This window comes from Botryllus schlosseri, chromosome 10, assembly GCF_051294905.1.
Source record: "Botryllus schlosseri isolate E-star chromosome 10, Bs_hap1, whole genome shotgun sequence".
In the NCBI taxonomy this organism is placed as follows: Eukaryota; Metazoa; Chordata; class Ascidiacea; order Stolidobranchia; family Styelidae; genus Botryllus; species Botryllus schlosseri.
This window is the reverse complement of record NC_137245.1, coordinates 6,273,386-6,292,688: the sequence shown is the minus strand read 5'-3', so window position 1 is coordinate 6,292,688 and position 19,303 is coordinate 6,273,386. Positions and strand designations below refer to the sequence as shown.

Below are 19,303 nucleotides of genomic sequence, written 5' to 3'. Positions count from 1 at the left end.
GAAGTTCTATAAACTGAGGCTGTGCAATTACTTACGCAGTTTAACAGTTCTGCGTATATGTGAGCGATACAGCGTCTTCTTGCGCGTATATTTAACTCTATATTCGTTCATTGGCTCAGAGTCAATTACCGCTCAATCTGTTTCAGACAGCTAGCAAAATGCAATGACATAATCATGCCTCATACGACGAAAAGGCACCTTGACTTGAATTTTTACTCAACTCGAGTCACATACAAAAATCGAGTGATTTGACTCGAGTCACCTTCGAAAATCGATTAACCTGACTTGACGCGAGTCAAAATATACAATATGGCGGTATCGTATCTACAGGGGTTCTTAAATACTTTTGGTCATGAAACTAAAATGCGGATATTCGACCCCCACATTGTTTTCAGAATATTAAAATGAATCTAGTGCACATAACTATCCCCGCAAAGCATGAAAATATAGTCTCAAGTTACTGAAGATACCTCATTACTCTAAAGAACCCTATTGAGGGATTCTGGGTACAGCAGTTGCAGTTATTGCTTCACATCCACGAATCAAACATTGATACTTGGTTTGAGATTGAGTTTTTGATATCATTATAATTATCAAAGTCAGTCCGGTTAAAAATTCTAGACATACCGAGGGAATACTACGAAAGTATGTAAATCCACTTTTGCGATCGTCTCAGTGTGATATTGTGACAGTCCGGTCTGCCAAGTGGGAAGTTGCTTCTGCGTTGGATGAACTTTAAACTGCAATTGTATATCATGTTTTGCTAGCCATAAGTCTCAGAAGTATTAGAAATATTCAGCCTCATACCTGCGGTACAATCTTTTTGTAGAACAGTTTAATTCACTTTCCGGTCAAGAAGTTTACCAATTTTGCCAGCTCTTACGCATCTGCTTGCTCTTCCGAAAAAAATCAGTGCTGCTGTTTCTGAAATCGAAAGCAGTACGTGGTAATCTTAGCGCTGGCAACTCCAGCTCAAAATTTTATTTAACCGGTCTCAATCGAAAGCTACTGTCACATTGATTTCGAAAATATAAATTAAAATTTGGTCCGGCCACTGGAACCCCCCGAAAATAACCCTCAATGTCCGAATCTACATTGTTTCTAACAATTGTATCGCCCGTAGACAATAGTCGAATAAAGTCTCTTTTCGACTGTGACGCCAACAAGCGTCTCGGCAAAGTCGAGCTGTGTTCCCCATGATTGTCAGAGTATTTTGCGACATATAATTCAATGTGACCCGAATACGTCGAGTAGTTTTTGCATTTCGCATCATCGCGCATCCACGAATTTTGATTATACAAATGCAGCCTACCTACGCATATCACTGCGGAATTCGATATAGATGCGTACTTCCTTGCACGTAGCAGATGAATCCATTCGGCTCTTTGTGGGTCATAAATTTCATCGGAACTGACAATATTATAACATAGTTCTAATGCAGTGGTTCTCAACCTTTCTGTCTTCGCGGACCCCTTTTCGACCGTCACGGAGCCCGCGGACCCCCTCAAGTTTTCGTTCAAAACTAGCTCAATGATCGTGCAACCGTCAACTGTCTCATCCAAATATTGATTGCAGGCTTGTGATAAACAGCCACAAAATGACTTTTCTTGAAGATTTCAGTGCACTAAATGTAGGAATTAGGTAGACTTTTACTTCGAAGGTAATTCTCCATCTGTATTTATTGTCATGAAAATTCCCGTCTTCGATTTGATATGAAAGAGTGCCGAAAATCCATTTCCACTAAGATATATTGGTGGCGAATGTAATATTAACGCGCAACGCTTCCGACGACAGCCTTTGGTGTGAAATTTTTTATGAACATATCACGTCCAGCGTATTCGTTTCTAATCTACCATCTCATATTGAAGTTATTTAGTGGTTATATCAAAGAAGAAAATGAATTTCGTGGCGAGGTTTCAATTCTTTCATTGAGACAGATTAGGAAAAAATTAAGGAATTTCTGTTTCAAACGACTGTTTACTAATTTGCTGAGACTGTCGACGCCATAGTCAAAAGGTTTTGCAAGAATTTCGAAGTCAACCTGTTTCATTTTGCTATCTCCAACATTTCATTTTTCCACAAACCCCAACAAAACAACTCTAAACAGCAATATGTTTGCACCAGCAGGTTATTGGGAATTTGACAATTAAAATAGGTTTGTACAGTCGGATAATTCATCTCAGACGACCATTTGTTGATTTGTATGATTTGAGTTATAAAGTTTTAGCAATTACGAAGCGAGATTTAGCAATTACGAAGCGAAAATATCTCATGCTTTTTCTAATTGAAAAATTAATAAGAATTAGGTTGTCAATCATTTTACAAATTCAGAGGCTTCGCGGACCCCCTGAAAATGCTTCACGGACCCCCACTGTTCTAATGTGAATGAGACACCAGTGCGATAACACACTAGGTGTTCTCTGCGCATAACAGGCTAATTAACGAAACAGTGTTTATAGTGCATCATAGATAGATAAATTGTACCTATAATTGGGATGTTCGGCAGTTTGAAATCATACATTTGCGATATCTGCGACGCCGATCAAAACATGGCGGCCAAAAACCACTTAGATCACACACCACTGTTTATGCCATTTTTGGTTTGGTTGGGATGCCGTTTAGGACTTAGCTGAATGAATTATGAGAATGAGCCGTTTTGTTAATCAGTCGGTTAATCGCAGAGAATAACTGGTGTGTTCTCATTTCTATTTGTCCAAATTTTTATATGTGCGACAAAAAATATGAAAGTAGGCTACTTGCAGTTTAGGACGTATTCGCGTTTACAGCGATTGATGCGATGCAACCAACTCAAAGTAGCTGCAACCAATCTTCCCTCCAATTTTTCAAGAGTCTGCACGCACTCAACTTGGACAACAGTGCGTAGCGACTAAAAAAAGGTCATCACTTTGATGTTTTGTGCGCAGCTTAAATTTTCGGTGCCCAGATACGGTGTCAGCATGTAGCAATTGCACACTTGAGCAGCTTACAGGGAACATTGGTTGCAACACCTAAAACTACGTTCCAATATTGCCAATTCAAATAAAATTTAGGAACCATCAAGACCCGAATGGAACTATATAATTGTTTTGTAAATAGGCCAGCTAGCTTCAAACACGTTGATGTTGATAGTAAATTCTACAATATGCGTTGGCTTCAGTGCTATCATTTGTATTCTCAAATTTGTAAATGCGCTACGACGCGAAATACTAAAACTACTCGAATAGGACGTATATTGGCATCACATCAATCTCTAGCAACATACTCAGAGGGTCACGGCCTCACCGGGAGCACGGCTTGACTTCGCCGAGACGCTCAATGGCATGGCGTCACAATCGGTACCGTGCGTACCAAATGTTAATCGGCATTCAGCTCGGGCGCCCCTATTGTTCAGTAAAATGAAAATTTCCAACTTTGTGGGAGATTTTAGGGGGTTTCAGTGCCCGGACGAGATTTTAATTAGTATTTTAGGAATCAGTGAAAAAGTAGTTGGTACAGCTGGTCGCCAGCGCTAAGATTATACCCAGTAGGCCGTGTCATATAATCTCCTACATGTTACGGTATGTTATCATAATATGATACGAAAATGACTCATATAAGCATAATTTTAGAAACTTACGTGGATAACTGCAGACGACCAAGCCATTGAGCAACCCATATAGTATGCAGTCCGGTACGGTGATTGTCCCTGATAACATGCTACATTATAATGTTATAAATAGCTGAAAATGCTTGTATTATTATTATTACAGCCACCTAAATAGACGTAATTTTCGAACTGTTTGCAGCAAGTCAAACAGCTCTCGGAGTCATAAACTACAGGGTATTCCTTCAAAATAGCATATTACTCGCTCAACTATGTACCGTACACCTAGTTTTTACCCACATCCGGTACCAGTCGCCTCGCAATTCCAGCTTCCAGAATTTAACATACACAACTACAACCACATTCCGAAACAGTCATCCCGCGAACGAAGCGCGAAGCGCGGTTCAAATTTCCAGAATAATCTAGAAGTCACGCTCGGATAACCACGTACAGTTAAGTGCACCCATTCGACTTATTTAGTTATATTTACTCGGAATAAAACTGGAATTCATGCTCAGCTAGCGAAACAGACGAGACTCACGAGACAATGAATATAGGCTGTATATAATGATGACGGTAAATCAGAAAATAAGGTTTTCGACCAAGTAACACGAATTTATACTGATGGCAGCACTCTATCAAAACGCAACGGTATCTACAGGTTCCAAATAGCTTCCCACATCAGAATACTTACCACCAAATTCGAATTCATACAGAATAATTTGATCCTCAAGATCATTTTTCCAAGTTTTTTAAACATACCTCTGAAACATAAAAATCGAAACCCTAAAATAACCATTCGAAACCATCCCGAAAGGTTTTTTTACGGTTCTGTGTTTGCTGGGAGTGAGTGAAACTCAAAAATTTACCACCAGGAGTCAACATCTCAGTAGTACTTGTTATGACTGGTCGACGTCTCACCCATAAACAAACGCATATTACACTTTTTATTCACAATTGAATGAAGGCGAAAAGCACTATTTACAAAAGACATTAAAAAAGTACGTTGCAGATAAGTGTTGCATTGTCAGGCACAAGTTGCAGATTACAGACTTTTGATTAGAGTTGACTTCCTGCTGTCTCCAACTGTCTTCCTATGCTGTTCCACAGCTTGAAGCAGACTGTCTCTTTGTTGTTCATTGTCAGTCAAGATTGCAGCATAGTCTGTGCTTAGCTTTACACCTCGTTCTGCGGCATCATTAACGACATTGACAGAACTGATGTAGGAGCTCATTCTGGTGTAGGAATCTGATAAGTGCCAAACATCAACCGGTTGAGCTAGCCACGACCCAGAGCATTCAAAAACATCAAATATGTACCACGACTGCGGCCCAATAAAATCAGACAAAGTAGTGTCCTTGTTGATGCGTACAGTTGCATTCAACGAGGGCGGGCCTCTCCTGAAACTTGAAGTTCGCTCTACCTGTAGGAGCGTCTTTGCCATATTTTCTCGGGTTTCATTGCTTTCACTCGGCGAAAACAAGGCATATACAGCGGTTTCCTCCACGATATACCAGTCATGCTTTAAAAGCTTTTGTGAAGCAGCTTTGAAAACTTGTTCATCATGTTCCTTGTAACTCAACATGTCCTGGATGAATCTCAAGTCATTACCGGCTGCATCACGACCGATGCTGGAAGCAACCCAGGCAGGGATATAGAAGAGAACTAAAAATAAATTGAAGCGATGCAGCAGTTCCACTTCTTCAGATTTGTAATGTAACTGATCAGCCCACATGAACATCTTCTGAGCATACAGAATTGTGCCCATCCACCTTGCATGGTGTGTTGCACCAGGTTTGTGATGATGTATATCTCCATCTGCACCGAGAAGAGCAAGAGCATTAGTCACACATTGTTTGTAGTCATCCCGTGTGAAGAAATCTTTTCTGGCGAGTAGTAGTTGAAGTTCTCAACTGTCATTGCTGCTCGTTCTTTAAAGCATATAGGAATAGTCAGAGTCTTGAATTGCTGTTTTCTGTCAAGACTGCTCCAGCTCTTCTTAAGGTGGGCAAACCATGTGTTCTCTGGTCCGGTTGTTGCTTTTCCAAATAAACATTTCCAGACGTCTTTGACTACCAGCTCATACACATGGTGCCGACATGCATGGTAAAAAACCTTCTTTCCTAGAAGGTCCTCAAGGATCTTCGCTGCACCCTTCTTCCAGCCGCTGTTGCTTGCTGTGGTGTCAAACACCAAAGCTGTTACAGCATCTTGTATATCCCACTTTTTAATTATGTCGAAAGTAGTTTCAGCTTGTGTCTGACCTGCCGCATTTTGTATCTTCTGAATTCCAAGTAGTTTTCCTTCCGAGTATTGAGGTTGACAAGATAGAACAAATGACAAAGCTTCATATCGATTTCTTAATCTATCCTCTGTGAGCTTTCCATCCCAATGAATGGCAACATGCTGTGGTCCATTTTCGGCAAATTTTTCCAAAATGTCCTGAGATATTTCCAAGCGATTTGTTTCCCTGGCTCTCTTCGTTGAAGATCTTGACAGGGAGAACATGGCTATATCTCCTCCACAAGCCTTAATAAATGCTCCCATCAGCATCGTTGCATCGTTGTCAGTTGCTTGCAATCGATCCAGAGCTTGGGAAACAGGCGTATTTTTCATAATATTTTTAGGTGCCATCAGTTTAATGGATTGGGTCGAGGTGCCAAGTCCAACATCAGCATCATAGTCAGAACTTGAACTCAAACTGTCACCCTCTTTTGAAGATGACGATGATACTAAAACAACATAGTCACAACTTGAGTCGTGTGAAACGTTTTAAACAGTTTGATCTGCAATGGCTGCTGTTTTCTTTTTGAGGTCTTTAGCCAGAATTTTGTCTCTTCCCAACATTATTGACTGGCGAGATTGCCGTTGATCTTTATAAAATGCAATGTCTTCAAGCTTTCTTTCATGTGAGAGATAAATGTCATTTTTTATTGTTGTTATGGCATCTCTACTTCCAATATCCCGCAGCTTGTCCAAATCATCAGTGAATTTTCTCCTCTTACCCTTGGGATCACTTTCCTGATTCGGATTCTTCTTCAGATCACGCCATCTTTCGTGCAGGTTTTGAAGTGATCGCACCGCATGTGATTTCTGCATTGTCGCAATTCTCGCCATTTTCCACACTGTCATTACATCATCCACCACCACAGTACATAGTTCATGAGTAGGAGTTGACTGAGGACAATGCTCTTTCAGATGCAGCAAGTAACTCATTACTTCTCGTATAGTAGGTAATCTCGAGCCACAGATGTAATCGCAAGTATATCCGACCAAGTACTGCTCAGATTTGGATCTTGTTCTTCGCTGCGGCATGTGTGCAATCTTTCGCCGTTTTGATTCTGCCATGACTGCACTATTGTTGCTCCAAAGCATAAACTACTGCTCTCGACTGTGAAGCATTCAAAGAACACGTGTTACAGTACTGCTAATGACTCATCAACACACAACGCGCTTGTACAGAACCACAACCGCTACTAACAGACTCTACCTCAGCAAAACAGACTTTCAAATTAGTAAAGCGAAGCACCCGAATCCGAGTCAGCTGTTGCAGTAATCAGTGAAGCTTAGCCGATTACCCAATCAAGAACCGTGGTTTCGTGATTGCCCGCCTCTGCTGTCGGTTGCCCGCCCACTCTTCAACAACGACTTTCAAACGCATTTAGACAAATGTTAGCGGCTTTCCTGGGAGCTTCTTTCAAGCCCATTATTGTTTTTTAACAACAATCTAAAGAATAAGCGATGGACACGCAGAATTCCAAACATTTTCCAAATTTTGAACAACCCCAATGGATACGCATCTTTTTTGAGATTTTCCAAATTACGGACAACCCTAGTGGACATATTTGCTGAGGAAATGCTGGCAGGGCAAACGTAGGGAAGAGGATCAGTGGAAAACATCAACTTGACAAGCTGACTTCTGTATAACTATTGGTGCAGGGCTACAGCCACAGAAAGAAATGAGAAGGGTTGACTGGTTTGTTTAGAAATGACCCCGAATGCCAGACTTCATCTCATATCTTTGAAATCGCAATGTGATAATGGCCTCCCTAACGAAAATCTACCGTATTTTTTACTTGCTCGCTCACGTATTGAAACAGAGAGTTGGGTTCCCTGTTAGAGAATGCAACGGATGCAATGCACGCTCCATGACGGGATTCACTTGCGCCGCTTGAAGATACATATTATCATAAAAAAAACAGCAACAGCAAACTTGTAAACGCTGTTCATTAATGCTTTGGAATGAACAAAATGTACTAAATGCCCGTATGCGACTGATAAACAGGGTACAATAGCCTAAATTTAATATTAGCAAACAAATGCATGGCAATAATGCTCTGAGGCTCGCAGCGTCTTTTGCTGTTTGATTGGGGCCCGTTATGCAAAGCCAGTTGAGAACCCCTGATTTATACATTCAGCTGTACCGGAAAAGTCCATTGTTACTTGATAATGTTGAACCTGCCGATCAATGGACTAATGTAGCAGTCGGCACTACCTGAAAAGCGTGGTTCATTGTGTGCTGTAAGAGCTACGAAGTATTTGAGCAGATATTGCTCACTGCAAGGAGCGATGGATTTTTGCGAGAAACTGTCTTGCGTGATATTATTCTCTGTTTCAAACGACGATCGTGGATTTTCCACAGCGCTGTGACCGTGGCCTTCGACACGGCTTTCTGGATGCGAGAAACGATATCGCTTTTATTTGACGGGCATATTTGTTCCAAAAATTTATGAATAGGATATATCATTCTTAGTAATGATGAAACCTGATAAAGGTGAAAATGGCACTGACCGGATTCAGTGATAAGCCCGTGATATTTCACTGAAACATTGCGCTTCGTGAACTGTTTCAATTCTCAAACTTACGTCAGCTACCGGTTTAGCTCAAATACCTGCAGATTTTGTTGGAGAAACATGAATCAATCATTTCAGAAGATTGCAAGAGGATATGGTGATTTGATTCCGAGATATATTCCAATTAAAAATTCCCCACTGGATAACACTCGGCAACAAAAAAAATCATCATGGTGGGTGAGAACGATTGTAGGGTAAATCGGGGGCGCTGAACTCTAAAATGGCATTGCTTTCTCCAGATTGGCTCTATTTATCATCATATCGCCGAATTTAAACGTTTTTATTTTATTTTATTCAAACTAGGTTACATTTTATCCTAACAGCTTATGTTAAATGTTTTAGTTGGTCCGTATGTACTGAAAACAGGAGAATGTAAAAAATGTGAAGCACAGTTATATCGGCGGAACGAAACTGTGCTGCATACATCTATTCCTTTCAACACATCGAACACAAAAATACCCCATTTATATTCGTATTTTCATTGGATTCTCCAATTATAATGTAAATTTGCAACAATAAGCTTCCTATACCGATGTATGTGCTTGAAGTGAACGAAAAATTGCAGCAATTCGGTAATAACAAACCCATTATGACTGAGTCTACAAAAAGAGGACAATTTGTAAACACAGACGAAATAAACAAGAAACAATATTTTTGTTTACCAAGGGGTATTCAAATGTTTTCGTAGATAGAAATCAATATAGGGATGTGCATTAGTGAAGTTATTAGATGCAACTCCTGTTATTACCTCAAATTAGCTTTAATTCATCTACAGGAAAGTCCTATAGTTCCATTTTCATGGGGACAGAGTTGCAATAGGCAGCTGGAAGTAATCAGTCATATTTGAGCATCCCAACTTTTTTGATATTTCTCTTCCATTTATTTGATATATAGGAGAAATCTTTCACCTCGTTCCTTATTCATATATCCTGGGATTTTAGGGAAACGATGATACTGAACTTTAATGTTCATGCTTATCCTTGATCCAAGAACGTTCATGAACATCACCTCCACGTTATCTCCATAGTTTCTTTTTAGTCGTCTCAACACAAGTCAAGACCTCCATTGTTTAGCTGATCTCGAATAAAAGGCGTTCGTTCACTCTGTATTCGTTATAATGTTGAGGAGTCGGTGGTAAAGGATTTCTACATCATATACTATTGCCATCTTTTCAGGAGAGTGGGTAATTGGCTATAAAGCAGAGTCAATGTTGAGGAATTGCTATGACTTCTTGTTTTTGTTCCAACTTTCAACTCTCATTCATGTAAAAATATCAATCATCATGGTCGCTCTTTGGCTCGCACAAAACTACGGGGATTACAAATCGAATCATTTAGATTTTACCGTAAGTTCATATGCGCGAAGTTTTAGCCTAATGCTGGCGGACCGTTTGCGGTGCGCGGCGTTTATTTTGATCTCACCACGTGATACCATAGTACTCCTTGTAAGTGCACTTGGTGAAATTTCACATATTGAATCGCTTCATGTTCAACGTGTTCTCGTAACATATGTAGCGAAACAAATCTAGATCATTACGACACTCTCTCTGTCTAGCAATCATTTAATTTTTAACAACTTATTAAAACACCCATGAATTGAAACTTATGAAAATAATAGCAAGAGGCAGTATCTAACAATAAAAAGCGTCGCCAAGCCTGTTAAATTTGATCCCACAAATCATCGGTGATGAGATAAGTGTCATTTGAGGGGTGTGTTAATTGACGTATTCTGTGTGGAAAATTGATAATAATGATAATGATAATTTTTAGGAAAAACTAACTATTGCTTTATCAGTGCACTACAACCCATATCTTAGTACTATATGTGAGATGATATAAAGCAGGGGTTCTCAACTTCCCTTGTATAACGGGCCGCATTTTAACAGCAAAAGACGCCGCGGGCTGCAGAACAATATTACCTATTGTATTCATGGGTTACTATTAAATTTAGGCTATTGTAGCCTATTTTCCAGTCGTATACGGGCATTTCTACATTTTTATATTCATTATAAAGCATTAATATACACTGGACAGCGTTCGTAAGTTTGCAGCTGCTGCTTGTGAGAATATCTATCTTCTAGCGGCGCATGTAAATCCCTTCATGGAGCGTGAATTACATTCGTTGCCAAGTCGGTAAATGCAACTTCAAATCTTTATACCAGAGAGCCGAACTCTCTGTTCCAATGCGTGGGCGAGCATGTATAAAATGACGATAACTTTTGCGTTACAGAGGCCATTATCACATTGAGCTCTGAGTGCTATGAGAACAAGTCTGGTGTTTGAGGCCATTTCTGAGCAAACCAATCAACCCCTCTCCTTTCCGTCCATGCCTGGGGCCTTGCACCAATAGTTATAGAAGTTAGCTTCGTCAAGTTGATATTTTTCGCTGCCCCCCCCTCTTCACGTTTGCCCAGCCAGCATTTCCGCTGCATATATGTCCACTCTGATAAAATTCAACCAGATAACTAGTTATGCAATGTCGGTGGATTCGTCCAAGGTTGGGTTAAAGTAGTCTACGCGGTTACGTGTTTCATAACATGCGATAAAAGATTGACTGATATTGATATTACTCGTCTGGTCACAATTGAATCAGACGACAGTATCTTCGAAATTTGTCAGGTGATGTTGTCCTTGCTGCTAACTTCCGGAAACAGCAAATATTCGCAAAGTATGTTACGGTTTTATTGAAATCACACCTTCCATATCAGATTTCTTGGGTTTAGCGATATTCGAAGCAATTTTAAACGATGCGTCTGTAACGTCGTCGGCAATCTCAACAACCGTTTGCAGCGAGTCAAACACTCTTTAAAAGTGTAGGCCTACTATACGTAGCGGAATTCTCTTGAACCAGAGTCCAGCCGAACAACGATTCCAAACAATAAGCTCATTTACATGGCCGTTTGGGTCAGCTTCGAAGCTGACTCGTCAATCCGACTCTCTCGTATTTGAAAAGGAGAAAAAGGCAGACGGCTTCAATCCGTCTTGAGCTAAATCCGTTCCGCAGAGTCGCTTGGAGACGACTTGAACAGTACCGGTACTTGAAAACGAATCCAGACTACTGCAACATACCAACATTTCATGTTCATATTTCACGAAACCGGCACGTATTTCAACTGGGTGAATATGAAAGCTCTATCAGTACATGATACTGCTTTTATAATATGCACGTGGTCTTATTTGTTCAGCGTCACAACTTATTAAGCGAGTACAGCCAACAATATAACTTGCCCAACTCACTATCAGAAAGAATATATACACGGTGTATTTGGTCATTCTAGAATTGTGTTGAAGTATTTCTGGATATCTCAACTGCCGTAGCATATTCCCGAGCTGAATCCCAAAGTGTGTGTGTATCACTCGAGCTGCGATAAACATGACCATGTAAACTCGATCACTTTGGCAAGCCGTCTCATGACGTCACTCCAAGACGACTTGGCTTCAAGACGACTTGACCATATAAATGGGCTTAATAACAATCTGAAGTCGAGCATATATCAAGAAACGAGAACACATTAAAGCAGTGGTTCTCAAACTTTTTTTACACACGCCACACGACCCCCCCCCCACCCTTTTTTTGATCGGGAAAAATTTCGTTCCCCGTTATCTTCATATAATGCAACCAGAATGCTAGCAATACAAACGGCTAGTTTGATGGCATGGAAGGTTATAGCCGTTGATTAGAGAATTCTCAAATACGAAATTTGGACTATACACAGAGAAATAACTATGAATTGGGGATGAATTTCGGGCAGCGTGCAGCGCGAATTTTTTTCGGTTGACCGCAGCTTCGCGCCCCCTTCAGATGCTTTCACGCCCCAAATGGGGCGCGCCCCCCAGTTTGAAAGCCACTGCCTTCAAGAATGAGTAATCAAACGAAACAGAGACGGTGAGATAAAAGAGCCAAGTATCTAAATTAATTTGTAACAACACCGTGTCATTGTAATTGCGTTTATAATGAAAGATGTCGCGGGCCGCAAAATATACGTCAGCGGGTTGAGAACCCCTGATATAAAGTAATCTAAGCCCATATTCATCTCCTCAAATGCGAGTTAAACTACATTCCCAGCTAGCACGCCCACTTGGTATCCAAGTGAAATTTAAGTGGTTAGGTGGGATGGATGATCGGAATGGGTTAGTAACATGTAACCCACATCGAAACCAAGCGGGATTTCCATCCATAAAGATGCGTGGTTATACCATACCAATCCCAGGTTGATTGCAATAAGTCTCTTCTAATTGTACCTATCAATTTGAACTCGGGGGAGTTTTACTTGTTGAGTTTTTGATATCAAATCATCTTGAAACATGAGAAATCCACTTATGGAGGAGCTCAGATTTCCCATATATCACCCACACAGGAACTAACCTTATTTTCCATCAATGTTATTTGGTTTATTTCATCGAATAATAAAGGTGGTTCCATATGTAGTAAAGATTTCTAGCTATTATGCTATCCCTGTTGGTTGCTCGAACCTCGAACATCAAAACCCCTACCATGCTCTACTTCGTCAATGTGATTTGAACTATTTAAAATTGACCGTTTGTCACACTGAAGTGAACTTAAATTTAAGTTGCTGGAGTACTCAATTCCTCACAGCGTGCGGTATAATTTTCTTGCGTAGATCCCATTACCTTTATCCCTTATCTGTATCTATTATTTTTAACTCAGGATTAATTTTACTCGTAAAATTTCTGTGATCAAATAATTGGAACTTGTTATTTTCGTCAATGAAGAATGGTCGACTTTTCATACGGCTCCCACATGTGACCGAGTAGTTTTCCGAAATAGATGCTTCTTTTATATTTTCCTACAGCAAGGTTTGTTCATCAATATAGTAAAGTCATATTATAATCGGTTTCCGATTTATTCATATGCGATGCTGGTCGCTGGGACATTTCCAAATTGAATTCCACCACCATCTGAATTGAATTCGGGTACTGGTGACGATGAGCGCCTAAGAATCGGGCGGCCTCGGTTCGACTCCCGTTGGAGGTTTGTCCGGGCTCCTTTTCTTGCGACATGAGACCCGAGAATGACTCGACGAAAGAATGCACTCACTCATGGAAATCGCTAGCAAGGGCCGTGGCCTCGAAAATGATCAACATCGAGAGTAGCTGTGACGGCGGGCACTCTAAGCCGAGGTAGATGTCAGTCTAAAAGACGGCAACTGCGCGTCGGTCGGCATCCTCCTATCTGTTCATGACATCGCTTTGTATCTTATCGCATTGTACATTGTGTGAGTCTTGTTCAGTTGAAAATATAACTCAACGATTACACTTAAACAGTGATGATGGCCTCACTCACCCACCGTAAAGGTTATTATATACTCAGATTACCGTATATATTGTTTGGTTTGAGTGAGTGTTGGTAGCAGGTATGTACTGTACAGTATACAATGTTAAAGTTAACTAACGTGTAGGGTTTACCTAATATCGCCTTAGCACATGTCTACATCGAATTCACACTCACACTGTCACTGCTACTGCCAGAAGGATCGGGGTCGTAATATTGTCTTCGTAATCAGCTTGGCTTGGTAATCACGTGGTTCCCCAGAAAATACCTCTGTAATATGAGGCCAAAAATGTACGGTTCCCAATTGGTTTCACCAGCTGGTTACCACAATTCATCTCACCTTGATACCTTGTGGTACCCAAGTAGGCGTGCTACCCACATGCATACCACTTTACTGGCATATGTAGGAAGAGACAATACCTCGAAAAATAGAGCCAATTCGTCATCAGCGCCCCTGATATACCCCTAAATCGATCTCACATATCACGATTTTCGAAAAAAATATTTTTGTTGCCCTATGTAATCAATCCATTCTGTGAAGTTTCCGAGCATGAAATGATCGAGGAGTTGATTAAATTGTAGTGTAGAACACTTGAGTTCAACCCAAAGTTTTGTATTCCCGATCATTCTTTTTGAATCTACAATTGAATCAAATAGTAATGCTCCCATTTTATTCGGCTTGACTTTAACTTCGTTGCCCGTCCCCGCTCATATTTGGATAGAACCATGTTTTCAGTGCCGTAACAGAGTTTCTGACTCAGGGCAGAAACCGACTTGACTGTACGAGACGTCTACACCCGGAATTTTATAATGACATTTCTCTCATCAAAACTCAAACCCAATATGACGAGTATGATGATAATAATACACCAGATTCATTCGTCTTATTTTTAGCTGTAATAAATCCAGAACAACTCTTGTTCTATATGGTTTGGGCTGAAGGAAGTGTCGGGGCGCTGGCACTTTATTCGTTGTCCAAGGGAGCGGTAGCTCGAAAAAGTTTGGGAAACACTGGTTTAGTACGATTGAGCGATTTCAATATAAATTCACTATATAACGGACAGTTGAATTGTATATTCATATTGAAATGAACCCAAATATTTTCGGCTGACACTCGTCAGGGGTAATCGTCAGCAACTAGTAGAGAATTCGAAAGAACAGCGTATATCAACAATCGTAACACAAAATATGACGTCACCAGCACGAAATGTCGAATACGAGAGCGTTCAATGTACTATTTTTAGATGATACACGAACTCTTTTTGTTGACACAGCCTTGGCTGGTGTATATTGATAAAAGTCGACTCCAAGGCACACAAATGAAAGTGTGAGCGACCCTTTCCGAGTATGCGAAATCTGTCGTCTCGATAATTTTTCGCACAGGTGGGGTTATCCAACAAGTGTTTGCCAATTGCAGAATTTATGGCCTTTGATTGTTCCGCATCAATCTTGAGCGGGTGAGTCAAGGGTGAGCTTTTCACCGAGCGTGTTCTAATGAATCTAGGGACATGCTGATTAATGCGTTCCTGCAAGCGCTTTGACGTTCTTCCCACGTAGCCACAATCACAGTGACACTTAAATTCGTAAACTACATTGCTTTGCTGAAGTGCGGGTAGCACGTCATTACGTGTTGCAGGGAGCAGTTGCGTCGTCGTGAAAATGACGTTGGTCTTCACTGTGTCGTAACACTTGTTGACCGCTGGAATCAATTGCTTTTCAAAGCGGGTGGAAATAGGCCCTATCCAAGGTAGATGGATGTAAACATCTTTGGTTGTTCGTTCGGTAGGCTCTGTTGACTTTTCTGCATTGAAATGCGTTACTTTCCTCTCTATGCCACGGTTGATGACATGTTCAGGGTAACCGTTATCGAGTAAGATTTTCCGGATATTGTCAAGTTCTGAGTTCAGTTTATTATCCGAACATATCATCAACGCTCTATGCACGAGGGTACCTATGAGGTTGGTTTTTCTGCGTCTAAGACTAAATGAATTCCAACGAAAGTATTGGCCAGTGAATGTCGGTTTCCGGAAGCTTGATGTTTCAACGGACAGTGTAGGTCACGAAATAATGACATGCAATGAAGTCATTTTTCCTACGAGCCTGTTCAGATATGTTTAATTTTTAATACGTTTCCTAAATTTCCAAGACGACACCTTACTCGGGTCTACCGCAAAATCCCATAAATCCGCGAGGATAAAAAAATTATAGCAACATACATGCAATTAACAATAAGATTGGCCAATTCAGTCATGAATAATAGAATATTTTCGCGCATGGCGCGATTAAGTTACGAAGTCTTTGCATAAATGGCTCTTCAGTATTAGTGTATGAGATATGGCTCTTCGCCAAATTTTTATTTTTGTACATAATTTATCAATATTGGAGCGACTTGTTAGTAAATTTTAATCACGACCAGAATAATTATTCTCGTAGCAGTATAAACATGACGTTGAGAGGTGAAGTCAGTGGCGTGTTCATGTTTAGCGGCTATGACCCCCTTTTCAAAATCCTGAAATTTAAGTTGCTGTCGCGCCGGCGACCAATATATTATTGGCACATTACATGTACCCGCCACTTGGATTACACCATACGTTGATTGATCAGAGGGAATAGCAGACATGGAGACGCCTTTTATACAATGCAGTTTTAAAATACACAATGCCTACCTGATCCACGTTGAGAAATGAACTGCCCTGGAAGTGACATTCACAATTACAAATTCAAATTACAAACAAAGTCATAGCGATATCCACATACTTGATTGACAAGTAGCTCTTTCGTACCGCCGTTAAAATTTAGGAATGTAGCGCAACGTCATGTTACTCTCGAATACTTTGGGGATTGAGAAGTCGGAATCAGTGCGACTATTACATTCGACTAGCATCAGTTTTAAATTCTAAGCTATTCACGGGCAATAGCGCTATCGTCTGCTCCGTCTGTGCCTTACCTTCCCTTTGTCGCTCTGTATTCGAACAATAAATACGCAAATTGCATGAATATTGGAGTAGAAATGTTCAAAATCTAGTCGTTCATGAACATCGATAGAATATACCTGACGCATCATCAAACCTTACAGTGAATACGTACTGCTATAGGGGCCATGTTTAGCGTAACCAACTCATATGATCATGGTCCTCGCATTCAAAAAGAGAACCAAGACGAACTTATAATATAGGCGTACCATATTTTTAGAATCAAAAATGATGGACACTTTCTTCTTGGCGGGAAGTATGGTAGTTACAGGCAAAACAATTGTATCTTTAGCACAGGGGTGGGCAAACTACGGCCCGCGGGCCGCATGCGGCCCGCCAAACTGTTCTGTGCGGCCCGCGAGAGTATAAAGAAACTTATTAAAAATATTGATAAAATGCGTACTAAATATCGAATTAATGCAGACACTTGATTAAACTTTTTCTTAACCTATTTCACCATGATAATTCTAAGGCAGGGGCCCGAAGCTGGGCTCAACTGAAAAAATTTTTCGCGCTTGGCGCGATTTACATCCCATTCATAATTATTTCCTAGTATTTAGTCTGAGTTTCATATTTAAAAATCTTTCATCCACAGTCTTAACCTTCCATGCCATCAAACCATCAGCCCACGCAGTTTGAAATGTTTCATCTGCTAAACATAACAAAAATCCTAAACGAGATTGTGATAATTCGGATCACGAGTGTGATTTCAGATTGGCCACTCCAGTTTAAATTATTTCAGTGACGATTCGCGCGTGTCTTAGGTAGATGCGTTCTATGTATGCGTAGAATTAGGGTATTTATATTTTATCTACACATAGTAGAACCGTGTATGAAGCTAACATGGTTATGATGCTGTCAGCATTGTGTGTCTTGGAACTGATCCAAAAGTTGAATTAGTAAATCTTTGAACAGACCGCTGCTCTGAGATTTAAATTTCAATCCTGTTCTAAGAATCGGGACAACCGACTTTCATCGCTATAGTTTTGACAAATTGGTTATTGAGGCCGACCAGCCTATGAAATCTCGCCACTGGGTCTGAGGCTTGTACGATATCATCAAAGCGATGTGGATTGTTGTAAATAAGCATAGATATTATCTCCATGTCCTTACTATATAATCAAATACCAATATTGCGTTTTGGTTTCTAGTCCCAATTTTATATAGTGCGGCCCGCGAATGGATTCAGATGTTGAATGCGGCCCGCGAGCTCAAAAGTTTGCCCACCCCTGCTTTAGCAGATATAAGACGGAAAATGTAAACAGATAATTCGGAGAGCGGGAAAGATGGCCTTTTTGCAGTCGCAACATTGTGGTATGGCGGAAAAACCCTGCAATTATCCACAAGTTGATTGTGTCTTTTCTAGTCTTCGCTGTCTATAATTGCCTAAAAGTCTCGTTCAAAAAAACAGAACCACGTGTGAAAAATTGGGACATTTGGGCGACATCGGAAGACACTTGATACTTTTATTGAGAAAAGAGGACAAATCCTCCTGTAAGAGGACATATGGTACACCTATATTGCGTTTTCAATATCAAGTTTGCGCCAGCGTCAGCGAGTTCATTGAACTTTTCTCAGATTTTCTTGCAAACATTCCAGATGTCAAATACAGCCAAATACATCTAGCCACAGGGTATGTGTACATTAGTAGAGGTGAAAGGTCAATTTGAATCATTATTAGGACATGAGTAGGAACATGGATGTCAACAGGTCTACATGGATGTCGACAAGTTATCATGGGCCTTTTCCATGTTGACATGACCCAGGTGGGACCAGGTCTAGACAATGGGTACACCAATGATTATTTTTTACAGTGTAACCAACGATCTCGTATACTTGCAGAAAGTCTCCAATTTTGCATGAAACTTAACCTCACTAAAAGATGCATCAACTAGAAAAAAGCGTGTAAATAGCAGATTCAGACTTATGCTGTTGTCTACAGCTGTTGGAAATCTAAATATTCATTGTCCTAAACATCGAAATATATCATATGGCTCTCACTGTAATACAAATAAAACGATGTAACTTACCAAAGATCTATGTAACGCAAGTTTCGCATGCTCATTGCTCTAATAAGGCAACCAGCATGAATAGCACGAGTTATACAGAAGAAATATGGGACACACGGCGAGTCACATTCACATGTATTGAGTTCGAATCATTGCTAGAATGACAATTGGTTGACGGTAATGCTGCAGAGTTGCTAATACTTCCATGCGCACCCGCAAAGTCAAATTTGAAGTCGGGTTGGACCGACTCAGGGCTAGTGTCAGTGCGAATCGAACAATTCCTCTATCGCAGTGCTTTTTAACCTTTTTGAACTCTGTTTGCACTTTTTTTGTAAAATAAATTTCATTCGCACAAGCTAATCGAAAATTGCTACACAAAAAGAAGATGAAATAAGCCTACTTAATAATATTTTGTTCAGATGTGCAACAAACTGGCTACTATGTGACTTGGGCTATCATGGCAACTTTTTTCGATCGTTTTGCTTTCAATTATTTTACTAAAACCCTTCTCGGCCAAACAATGTTGTTCGGAATTTGTACAAGAACGTCTACTAGTGCTTGGATGGCCAGGTCTTAAAATCTGTTCCTGTTACA

The 19,303-nt window shown here is 40.4% G+C and overlaps 3 long non-coding RNA genes across 7 annotated transcripts in view; 1 reads left to right on the top strand and 2 right to left on the bottom strand.

Moving 5' to 3' along the window:
- LOC145449022 (uncharacterized) overlaps positions 1-3,893 on the bottom strand; it is a 427,802-nt gene extending 423,909 nt beyond the window's left edge. For 2 of the 5 annotated variants that reach the window (XR_013918104.1, XR_013918103.1), the window contains exons 1-3: positions 3,617-3,877; positions 808-924; positions 628-740 (exon numbers count right to left, since the gene is read on the bottom strand). This is a non-coding gene — a long non-coding RNA (uncharacterized LOC145449022). Of the gene's footprint in view, positions 1-627; positions 741-807; positions 925-1,312; positions 1,411-3,616 lie in introns of all 5 variants that reach the window. The other 3 variants (XR_013918101.1, XR_013918100.1, XR_013918102.1) reach the window with 3 other exon arrangements.
- LOC145449025 (uncharacterized) overlaps positions 1-19,303 on the top strand; it is a 567,369-nt gene that overhangs the window by 381,831 nt on the left and 166,235 nt on the right. The window lies entirely within an intron of this gene.
- Positions 1-19,303, bottom strand: part of LOC145449026 (uncharacterized) — a 223,220-nt gene that overhangs the window by 67,901 nt on the left and 136,016 nt on the right. The gene's annotated exons all lie outside the window — the stretch shown is intronic.